Source organism: Macrobrachium nipponense, chromosome 9 (genome assembly GCF_015104395.2).
Source record: "Macrobrachium nipponense isolate FS-2020 chromosome 9, ASM1510439v2, whole genome shotgun sequence".
Classification (NCBI taxonomy): Eukaryota; Metazoa; Arthropoda; class Malacostraca; order Decapoda; family Palaemonidae; genus Macrobrachium; species Macrobrachium nipponense.
This window is the reverse complement of record NC_061110.1, coordinates 25369591-25379993: the sequence shown is the minus strand read 5'-3', so window position 1 is coordinate 25379993 and position 10403 is coordinate 25369591. Positions and strand designations below refer to the sequence as shown.

At 38.0% G+C, this 10403-nt stretch overlaps 1 long non-coding RNA gene across 1 annotated transcript in view; it reads left to right on the top strand.

The window, feature by feature from the left end:
- Positions 1–5703: 5703 nt before the first annotated feature.
- Positions 5704–10403, top strand: part of LOC135218480 (uncharacterized) — a 530865-nt gene continuing 526165 nt past the window's right edge. The window contains exon 1 of the long non-coding RNA XR_010315341.1: positions 5704–5883. This is a non-coding gene — a long non-coding RNA (uncharacterized LOC135218480). The remainder of the gene's footprint in view (positions 5884–10403) is intronic.

Sequence of the window (10403 nt, the reverse complement as noted above, 5' to 3'; positions counted from 1 at the left end):
TCACATTTAGTACATCAAATCTTTTCTTTTCTGTTACTTTCTTCTTGAACAAGCAAAAAACAATCCAGCTGATTTCTTTTTATTCCTCAATTACTTCATAACAATAAGACAGAAAACGCGCTAAGTCTTCTAATCCTGCACTGCACTCTAATTTCGCCTTGACGTCTATTTGTCGTTCAGCCGTAAAGAATTTGATCTCGCCCTGTACATTATCATTGAATCTATTATTGTCCCAAATTGTTCCTCTATCTCCTCCTCTTCTGTATACATCTCAAAAATGGTTTTTCCTTTTAGCTCCTCCTCCCACCTTTTACCATTATGTTTCATACTATACTATCTTTAATCTCCTTAGTCGCATGTAGTTTCTGCTATTTGTCTCTGGGAATTTAATTCATCACTTATTGCCATTCACCCATCCATTTATATTCATTCTCTTTCATTTCTTTTAATATCATAAACAAGGCATTTCTTCCTTCCTGTCTACCATCCACTAATTTCGGTCTTCCCCCTGCAATCCCAGTCGTCATTCCCCAACATTCCTATTTCTCCTGTGCTGTTACAATACTTTTGAGCTCCAGAGATTGTCCTTCCAGTGACATTGTCTATTTGTTACATTTTTTATCCCTACTTCTGTTAAGTTTATCACGGTCGTCCCATACAATAATTGTGGCAACGCTATATATTTTTTTCAATAATTTTTCCAATTGAAGTTTTCTGGTAGCTTTTAGTTGCCACAGAAGTGGGCCAAATTTGCTAGCTTTTCTGTTTTCTTCACCATTCTCTTGTTTTGTTTGTGAAACATATAATCTTCTGGTTTGTTCATATTATAGATTAATATAAAACAAACCAAACAATATATTACCTTTTCCTAATTATTTCCAATCCACGGTTTCTATATGCGTTCGTTAATATTTTTTTCTAATTTCTTTTGGGTTTCTCGATATCGATAGTTATTACAAGCTCACAGTTTATGAAGAAGGGTGGACATATTTTTAACGATTTCACTTTCACACATTTCTTTTTTTTTTTTAGTTTTTTTTATCATTCTTTTCAATTTGAAAATAGTTGTTGATCACTCGTATCCTTGCTTCACTCCCTTCGTTATTTCCAATTCTGTTTTCAATTCACATTTAGTTTTTGCTAAGCCCCCTTGTCAATACCTGCTATTGCATCAAATGTTCTGATTTATATTTTGTCTTTTTTCATGAATTCTGTTATCTTTATTGCTGTTTATGAGGCTGTAGGTTTTTGAAATCTGATGGCATCACTAAGATATGTTTTTTAAGGCTTTTCCACACAGTATTGCCAGAAACACCATTCAAGATTGCGACATATGAAATTTTAACATAAAACATTCAATACTTGAAATGATGTGTATCACTTTTTCAAAACTTTCAGCTATGTACAAGAAAGCAGGGCAGTTGCTTCAAACTAGACTTTGTCATTCTATTGGTACCATTTTATTTGATGTTAAGCCCAGTGGCTTTTATATGCAGCACATCCCTAGTCTTTCAATCAGCTAAGTGCTAACTTGGTAGTCCCTGAAAGGAATCTTAGTTTATCCCAAAAAGAAATTAAGGGTTTTAGTTCCTCCGTAAGTACAGCACGTCCATAGGGGGGTAATTCTTATACTCGATTTGGGAATAGAGATGTAGAGTAGAAGGTAGTCATTTTTAGGGGGAGAGTGGGTAGGGGTTGCCAGAACCCATGCAGGTATGGCAGGTAATGAAAGAGCAGACAGTTTGTCACTGTGTACTAAGTATCAAATGACTCACAAAGAATTATTCCTGTGCCATTAATTTTTATGGAAACATTCCTAACTGTTGAAAAGCAAGTGACAGAGGATTTTGAGTCTCCGGAAAACGATGGATATCACCACATAATTCTCCCATGAAAATGTGCCACTTGGGAATGTATCCAACACGCATAATGCCTCGGTCAGCCATAACCATTTTAAGATTACTCTTTGGACCCTTTGGCCCTAAAGACAATTCCTTTCTGATCGCTGGGATGAGAGTTAACTATTCCATACCTGGTAAGCTTAGGGAGGATGTTTTAAAATCGAATGGGGATTTTAAATTCACAGAAGAGAGGTTTTTAGAATATATAAATATTCAATTTTAATAGATTACGAGTAGTTACCATATGAGTTTTAGATGAGGATAAGTAAATGAATTTATAGGTTTGTATGGACTGGATGAATGTTCACAGAGAAGCAGCGTTAGTGAGATCGGGCAAACTACTTTTAACAAATATTAATCAGCACTGATAACTATTTATTTTATATTAATTAAACCATCAATTCATTCTTAAAACACACGAGAGCTTATATTCATGTCCAGTAATTAATTATCAAGATACGGTGATTCATTTGACATGAAGAACCTACATTATATTACAATAGATAATATTAGAAGCGACAGTCTTGTTCACATCTCTTTGGATCTAGGAGTTCACTTACCCAAACTGAAGCATAGCCCAAAAAAGTTGCTTGCCCACACTTTATCTCTATAGACAGGAAAGAGGAGGTATCATTAGGATAGAACAAAACTTTTCACGTGGAGTGGCGAAGCGATTACATTTCTTTGACCTCACTCATCGCTATAACTCACATGCACTTTAATGCCTTTTGCCCTAGTTACATGAATAATCTGTCACCTCTTTAAATGCCCTGTTTCCAGGGGTTAATGTCGCTCACAATTCACAAGGCATTCTGTTACATAAGAGAAACTTTTTTTGCGTTTAAATGTATTCTCTTACAATGAAAAGGGAGTTCAGTATCAGCAATAAAAATATTACTACAGTCCCACAGAATAAAACTGAGAAAAACGCCTGCTCATTTATTTTTATTGATTATTATCTATATATTGTTAGGTTGTTGAGTCTTGGATTGTCAAAAATAATTGTTCAAAGAATAAATTCAATGGTTTTTTGTTTCTACTGACGTCTTAAAATGTTTGTAATACAGTTCATGCACGCGAAACTGGAAGGTATTTAGTTACCAGACTGCGGAAAGTGCATGTAAAATCTGTTTTCATCAATAACGTGACTTTACCCACATTGTTCTTCTTATGCTTAACGATATATTACATTCATAATATAAACTGGAGCCTCCCTTGATGTTATTGTCGGGAATAAATTTCTGGACTGTAGCTTAAACTCGTTGTAAAGTGTGGTCATATCGGCTCTTTTTATGGCTAGTTTTGACCGTGTCTTCTCTTTTTTTAGTTTTACCTTCTTTCGTATTTGTTTAGCGGTTCGAGCTGGGATTCATTAGTGAGATGTAATTTTCAAGATACTTTGGATTATGACACGTAATGAGCTGGGTTGATGGGTAAGCAAAAGTGTTAGAGCGAATGGTCATATTACGGTATCTGGAAGTCCTACGTAGAAATGCAGCACAGAGTATTGTGTGATTACGGGAGACTGTTGTGTTGCCGATTAGGTGCCTGAGCTAGAATGTGGTTCGATTCTGGAAGCTTTTTACGCAAGTCCCTGGAGTTCCTCAGGATAGCGTTCTTGTTCCCCCGCTATTTATGCTATACGAGTATACGCATAATATGTGGTTTGGTTGCAGATGATACATGAACATCGATGTAGCAGTTCTAAATCTGCTAACGCTCGCCATATTTTTTTTTCTCTCACGCCTTTTAATTGACTTTCCTCTAATGACTATTTGATTTATTTCATAGCAGTCAATGTGAGTTCATAGACGTTAGATCTCTGTAAATCTGAAAATATAATTCACAAGATTTGAAAAATAAATCATGATAGTCAACTGGGGTTTTTGTTTATCAGTAGCTTTCGAAATGTATGTAAACCCTAGAGTTCCCAACCTATTTATGATGTTAAGTTGCTCTAAGGTTTTCAGGGTAGTTATGTACTTAGTATTATAAATTGAATATGTTTATCGCTGAAGATAAAATGTTACGGAATTCATTGAATCTGTTCTAATAATGAATAAAAGAATAGAAAACTAGTCAGTCTATGAAAAATCTTCCAAACAAAAAAAAAAAAAAAACAATTTGCACAACCTCTCTGTCACTTTCAAGTAGCAAAATTGCAAAAATCACGCTAAAGTTTTTGAATAAAGGATTTACCATATTCTTTGGAATATTTATATTACACGTCTCACATTCAATGTGTAAGAGATGTTTGCCCCTTTGAATCATATACTTCAAATTGCATTGAGTGTGCACTGATATCATAAAGGAAAATTTACATAGTTTTTTTTACTTATTGAACTGCTTCCTACAGAAGCAAAATTGGAATGAAGTGAACATGAAATAAAAACTAAGAGCAAACAGCTGATAGTTTCTCTCTCTCTCTCTCTCTCTCTCTCTCTCTCTCTCTCTCTCTCTCTCTCTCTCTCTCTGTTTTATTGTATTTCACTGCATCTCGCAAGCCTGCTGCAATAAAAAACCCACATTCCGCATAATCGGATGTATACCTTACAAACGTTTTAAAAATAATTTTTAAAATGAACGTTTCCTCAACTTTACAACATTCAAACACTGGCACCAGTGCCTGGATGATGAATTGATAATCAGTTGATCTACTCAGTAACTGGCGGGAAGTCTTCCATCATCTCTGACTTGCTCCTACAAAAGAGCTGCTGTTCGAATTTTAACCGCCGCGAAAGAGCACTGCGGTGCCAAGCCAGATGGAGAGCGCAGTTGCGCTCGCAAGCAACAGGTTGGTGCTCCATGCCATGCAAGAGAAAAAATACTAAAATAAAAATAAAATAAAATTGTTGAGTGAGTAACATTCTCGAAACGAATAGCACACAGTGCATTTTGATGTTTTATTATATCAATAATGATTTTATGTTTACGATTGTAGGTAATTAAAAAGAAGTAAAATTTGGATTTTCACGGATATTTTGTATATTGACATGTATGAGGTGGTAGAGACCAATTTTATCAGATGAAGTTGAATTCTTTGCTGGTGTTCAGCTTATAGTCGCGTGTTAAAGTTTCCTTACTTATTAGAATATGTGTTTGTCATTTGAAGTATTTGACTGTATATTACTTATACTTAAGGCATGGCCAACATATTCTACATCTTGCTCTCGAACACTGCTTCCCCATACCTATCACGGACGCAAACCATACTGGCTTGCTAAATGTATTAGGCAGTTCTACAGTATGTCACAACCAACGCGTTCGCATGATAAAAATTTTGCTTTAATTGTACAGATCGCTACCGATGCCTGGTATCACATATGCTTCAACCAAACGTTCATTGAAATCCTAGTGTCTCTAGACTAATTGTTACAGTAATTATTCCGGCAAATCAATACAGATTAACAAGCACCATTGGGCGTTTAACGACTTAGCGGCAGACACATGGATATTACTGCTGTTCTAGGACTAAGAGCTCGTGGTGACATAAACTAGGCTTAATGTAAAGCAACGATAACGACACATGACGTGAAAATGAACAACGATCTTACAGCTGGAAGCTGAAAAGTAAGCAGGGCGAATCACGCCTTGATGTTACCACAAAGTCAAACAAACATGATTCTATTATCATTACGAACCATGCTTTCAGTTTTACGAATACAAAATGTAGTGCAAAATCTGTCAACTGTAAACAATAACTGAAGAATCAGAAATACATGTCAATTGTACGAGGATAATGGCAAAGCAAGCATTGTGATCGGAATTCGCCTTACCGAGTGTTGGCTACACTGCTTCTCGTCGAGGGAGAGTCAGACTACTTTACCATAGCGGCAGTCACCATTGAACGGTGAAGGTGTTTTTGTCTCTCTTGTCGTTCGGATTCACACGTGTTTCCTCTCGTACCGTACTAAGTGCCATCGTAAGTGTTTTCCGAGGTCGGCTCTCTTAGGAACACCGATATAACACACAGGTCGATACAGTAAGTTACAGACATTCGTGTTGTCTTACACTGCAGTGTGAAATATGGAAGTGTTTCGGAAAAAAATTAATGTGTTTTTGGATAATAGTAGTATAGAATATCTCTCATATATATATATATATATATATATATATATATATATATATATATATATATATATATATATATATATATATATATATATATATATATATATATATATATATATATATATATATATATATATATATATATATATATATATAATATATATAGTATTATATTATATATATATACATTATATATATAATATATATGTATATATTATTTATATTATATTTGTGTATATATGTATGTATCGTATATGCAGTTCAGCTAACTGGCTATAACTGCCGTGGTAGACAGTAAGCTGTACTCACAGGACACTGTTGCTCTAGGAAGTGCCAGTGGTTTGATATTCTAATGCCCATACCACATGAAGGGGCTGTGAATCCTTTAGGGAGGGACATAGATAACCGATGTTATCTGAAGGACATAACCCTTAGATAACTGATGTTATCCTCCTCTTTGTTAGGTCCAGGGTAACGAAATGCAACAGGTCACTTTTTATAGCCAAATCAAGGGCGTTGGATTCCTTGTTCAGAAATTGCCCATTGGTGAATGACACGTGAGTCTGACAAAGACTTCTTTAAAGCACCGGTGGAATTCGAGGGAAAGGAAGTGATAGTATCCTCGCTACTTTTGAGTGGCATGAAAGGCTTCAGTTGGCTGGCAGCATGGAGTTTGCAACCCCTCCTCTCCGTTATTTATATTGGAATAATCCAGAGAGCCCGAATACACCAATAATACTAACAAAATGCACTTGAAAAACAATGTACAACACGTGGTTTGAGTCCCCCCTCCCCTCCCAGAGAGAGAGAGAGAGAGAGAGAGAGGGGGGGAGGGGGGGAACATGATCCAATTGGAGCCTCAACTTTTGGAATTGAGCGTTCACCATGCAAAACCAAATTTAGTAAAATCAATATATAAATACAAGTAAATTAGTAATGATTCTGCAGTAGTCGAGCTACAACAATACAGAAGATGCAACAAACACTACATTACATAAAATGAAGACGCCTCAGTGGCGTGGTTGGTTTGGTGTTTGCTTCTCACCTCGGTGGTCGCGGGTTCGATTCTCGGCCATTCCATTGAGGAGTGAGAGATGTGTATTTCTGGTGATAGAAGTTCACTCTCGACGTGGTTCGGAAGTCACGTAAAGCCGTTGGTCCCGTTGCTGAATAACCACTGGTTCCATGCAACGTAAAAACACCATACAAGCAAGCAAAGAAGACAAACGGGTCTGTCCCATTCTTTATCCTTTCTCCTTATACCTTCCTTTCGACGCCATATTATCCCTTCAATAACCTCCACTTCCTTCCGGGGGACCTTTCTGAGGTTTAAATCAGTTGCAACCGAACCCCCATCCTATCCTATCCCCCCCTCCCCCCTATTCATTCATTCATTCATTCATTCATTCAGAGAAGGAGTAAAGTACTATAAATTAAGTGTTTCTGTTGGAGAGCAGTACCGTCAGTGCACCTCACAAGGTCGTTCTAGGCATTGTGTAGGGTGGTTTGCAATGCGTCTTTTCGGCCCCTAATTGCATCCACTTTTTTTTTTATTTAATTCCTTTATTTTGCTTTTTTATATATAATCTTTCTGCCCAACCACCCCAACCATCGTTTTCAATGTCGAAAGCACTTAATCCTGAAAGTGCCCCGGCACTTGGCATTGAAGCCGAATTATCGTGAACCAGCAAAGCTAGCGTGATGTATCAGAGAAAAAAACAAATGCATGACATATGATGTGTTTAAGGAGAGAAAGTTGGATGATTTAACAAGGAATGAGACAAGTGGAAGGGAATGAGTTCGGAGAATATGAAAGTATAGTATTTTTGTGATTATTTCACTATGAATGTAGGTGATAAGAGGGATAGTGGGTTGTCAGCGGAGGTGGTGGGGAGGACGTGAGTCAGGTGATGTTGGAGAGGGAGGTTTTCCTATGGGTGAATCCAGAGCCGATATATACGGCTCTTGGTGAATCCATAAAAAGTTGGAAGGAAAAACGAGAATGATAGCTGTTTGAGAAAGGTCAGAAAGGAATTGGCAATTCTAGGCAATAACTCTGCACGGACTGCAAGGAGCGTTCCCGCGAATACGACAGCCACTGTGGATTGGGGCGTCAAATGTATTTCGCCGTGTTTAGTACTAGCCCCTGGATGTAATTACAGTCGACCCCCGAAAAATAACGGCAAATTCTTGATAAGCAACCCAAATTCTATAGAAAACTGCAGTTTCCAAAGAAATACCCGACGCGGAGTTATTACCTAGATTTACCAAGGAATCAATTGTTCAGGAAATTCACATTCTCCATGATTGGCGTATTCAAAGCTAACTTCTGTTGTTTGTTTGGTATTTTTAACATTGCATGGAACCAGTGGTTATTCAGCAACGGGACCAACGGCTTTAACGTGACTTCCGAACCACGTCGAGAGTGAATTTCTATCACCAGAAATACATATCTCTCATTCCTCAATGGAATGGCCGAGAATCGAAATCGCGACCACCGAAGTGGGACGCCAACACCATACCAACCACGCCACTGAGGCGCACCTAACTTCTGTTGTGTCCCACTTCATATCTACCCGCGGTCTGGACCGTGACCTATCCCACGTACCTACCCAAACACAAGCAAAATAAGCACGTGCTTGAGCATCAAGGGAAGGGGTCACCGCAGAAATCTTCCAGAGCACGATTTTACCATGGTTCATGGGCCATATATGGTGAAATATTGCAAATGGTGCAGTTGAACCAAGATCATGAAATAATAATAAAAAAGAATTCTCTCCCACACAAATGAAAGCAGGGGAAACTTTGTACAACGCCAGTGGAAAAAAAAAAAACACATTGACAATAGCACAACCTCCTTGGCAGAAGTAAAAGTAATAATATTAATGATTGAGGTTGATTATTTATACATTAATCTTGGGAATGCAACAAAATTAGAATCTGGTAAGTTACCTAGCCCACATTTCGAAATATGGAAATTCTGGTAAAGGAAATCCTTCCTACCTGCCCAAAACCACCTGTGAGGAACTCGTTCAACTAATGGCACAAAAGATCTATGCGCTCATTGTCGAAGTAAAATCTGGTTATTTTTGTTTTCAGTTGATTCAGCACCAAATTTATCGCATATCGATCAGTTACTTAGGCGCTTCAAAGATAGACAGCCTATTAAACTCTTTATAACCTATCTGGAAACGAAAAGCCATACCGGTGAGGGAATAACAAATCAGGTGTTGCAGTGCTTATGTGAAGCTTGTAGGCCAGTGGTTCCCAATCATTTTTGGGCCATAACCACCTAACGACCTAAAAAATCCTGGTTCCCCTGTGGTGATATTTCTTATACATTGACGCGGAGGAAGCTTAAAAGACCATTAATTTGGTTTAAACATTCTCGAATTGGCTCCCTTAAAAATCAAATTAACCCCCCTGGGGCATATACACCCCACGTTGAGCGCCTCGTGGCGTGGTTGGCGTCCCACCTCGGTGGTCGCGGGTTCGATTCTCGGCCATTCCATTGAGGAGAGAGATGTGTATTTCTGGTGATAAAAGTTCACTCTCGACGTGGTTCGGAAGTCACGTAAAGCCGTTGGACCCTTTGCTGAATAACCATTGGTGCCATGCAATGTAAAGCACTATATAAAGAAACAAACATACACCCCACGTTGGGAGCCACTGGTGTAGGCTAAACTTTTCAAAATGTAGGGGCCAGTCTTAAAGAAAACGCTGTTAGCATGATTGGGCATTATAAAGGGATGCGGCAAAGGTTTTTGGAAACTTTAGTATGCTATATACGTATGTGCCCTGAGCAACTCATTTACAAAATCTGGTAGGCCGAAGTGCTGGTGACTGCTGTCAATAGGCAGTTAATTTCTCCTCTACAGTGCAGTTACTCTTTACTTCCCCCCCCCCCAACCCCACCCCCCTTTTTTTAAGCCTCAAGCAGCCGTTGGAAAATTCTTAAGGTCGTATTCCTCGATGACCGCAAGTTCGATATCTCTAACTTCCATTGAGGGGTTAGAGATATGTATTTCTAGTGATAGAAGTTGGTCCCGTTGCTGAATAACCACTGGTTCCATGCAACGTAAAAATTTCATACAAACAAACAAACTTAAGGTTGTATTCTTTTGAAAGAAAAGATTTTCATCTACCCAGGACGATTTTCTGTATGAATTTGCTTTTGTTATGATTTTAAACTCGCTTCAGAGTAGTTGTTAATTACGGTGAGGAGAGATCTGTAATCTCACGGATATTGAATTTTCTTTTAAATGTTTGGTGTACCTTTAACTGACTCCTCCTTCAGCCCTAATTGCATGCTCAGATGTTTTACTGACCACACCTGTGAGAAGTACAAAGACTAGAGCGCAATCCCAGATGGATTAAGATTCATAGCCGAGTAAGTGAGTGAAGGCCACTTGGCTCACGTTTATACGACTG